General features: G+C 41.6%; 1 protein-coding gene across 1 annotated transcript in view; it reads right to left on the bottom strand.

Annotated features, from left to right (window-relative positions):
* The window catches only part of LOC101855370 (monocarboxylate transporter 6), a gene marked incomplete at its 3' end in the record, with an annotated part of 14,167 nt that extends 12,838 nt beyond the window's left edge, over nt 1–1,329 (bottom strand). Inside the window, 2 exon segments of the mRNA XM_013087816.2 lie at nt 520–765; nt 1,156–1,329.
* Nucleotides 1,330–1,723: the final 394 nt, after the last annotated feature.

The raw sequence follows: 1,723 nt of genomic DNA, 5'->3' as shown, positions 1-1,723 counted from the left end.
CTCCTGACTCTTTCTGCAGCCTTTCTACTGCTACTCCTTGGCTCCTCCTTACTGCTGTCTTTCTGCCACACCCCTGATCTTCTGGTAGGAAAGATCTACATCTAGCCTTCTCGGATAAGGGCGAAAAAATCTCGGAGGGCCTGTGTGCAAGTTGCGCACGTTAAAGATCCCTTGGTCTAAAATCGACAAGAGCAGGCTTCGGCCGCCACCCGGGCAAAATTCAAAATTTCCTCCCAACTGAAAAATATTAGGTGTGTCCCGCGTCCTCATATGACATTATGCAGTTGCGAGCGCCATAAAACACTTTACCAAAAAAAATAAATAAAAAAAAATAATGGCTATTGATGACCTAACGATTTATATAACGAAGTCGAAGTGTATTGAGTTTGTGCAAGGAGTGTCCGTCTGGTAGGACCACAGTCACATATGTAGTCACTGTTTTGCTTCTATTTTTTATTTTTTTATTCGTAAAAAAATACGGTCTTACTTAAGTAGACTAGATCTAGATATCTATCTTACCTTTCGTCATCCTTTGGGAATCGAAACAAATTTAAAGTTGGATTTTTCTTTCTGGAATTGGTGCAGCTTACACTTACAGCAGAACTCCATTAACACACCGAGTTAACTGGAGCCACGTAGTCAGTGATCAACGAACACGCCTGAACAATGAACGCAGTTTGTATAATTGTTTACCACGTTCATTTCCACGATCAGCTGGTGACCCAGATACGCGAATCTGGGCGAAGTGACGGCTCTCTAAACTGACTTGTAGAACCAAGTAATGAGAGTCAGAGAGATATAAATTAAATATTAAAAGTTAAACCTAGGCTAGTAAATAGAGAAGGCAAATACATTCCCAGTAATAATTGAAACAAATAATGAGATATGGGCAAAGCTTTCCAAATAATAATACTTGAGGGAAGTATAAGCCTAATAAGAGGTAGGCAATGCATTCCCTATATAAATATTATACTTGAATCAGACAGACCCAATTTTCTCAACAGACTGCACCATTGACACAGGGCACACATACTGATTGAATTGCTGAAAGTGGTGTATTATACTGCGGAAATCACACTGCAATTTATAAAGAAAAATACAAAACAAGGTAGAATCCATAAGCGACGTAACGAGGATAGAAGAGCCAGCACTTACACTATAAGCCTACGCACACACTAACATCGCTAACAAGAATAATTCTGAATCATACACTGCACTCAAAAACTGTACACTTTGCACATTTCCGTGAACACTGTGGAGGAAAGACACAAGAAATTGCGTTTGTTGTGTAACCTGGCGCGACAGGGCTTACTATATGACCTGCAGGAGAGAGAGAGAGAGAGAGAGAGAGAGAGAGAGAGAGAGAGAGAGAGAGAGAGAGAGAGAGAGAGAGAGAGAGAGCGCCAGGTGCCCACAGCGAATCTGGGTCACAATTCGGATATCCAGTTATGAATTGTTCCACCTCACCTAATATACATCCAACATTGGTCCGTCTTCGACTTTTTCCGACCCGCTTTCGTACTTACTTTAGAATCCCTTTGGGGAAGAAAAAAAATCAGGATCTAGTTGTCCTTCACTTATAACCGTTTCACTGTTGGTGGGTGTCTGGCGGGTGCTCTGGTATGGGTTGTTACATCTTTCTTCCTTTCTCTCCTCTCTAAAAACCGTGCGAGCACGATTAGGGGACTTTCAAATTATAATCTTACGCCTGGAAAAGGGGGGG

The sequence above is a fragment of the Aplysia californica genome, unplaced genomic scaffold (genome assembly GCF_000002075.1).
Source record: "Aplysia californica isolate F4 #8 unplaced genomic scaffold, AplCal3.0 scaffold00642, whole genome shotgun sequence".
Taxonomy (NCBI): Eukaryota; Metazoa; Mollusca; class Gastropoda; order Aplysiida; family Aplysiidae; genus Aplysia; species Aplysia californica.
The sequence above is the reverse complement of the archived record's forward strand: the minus strand, read 5'-3'. Positions and strand labels throughout refer to the sequence as shown.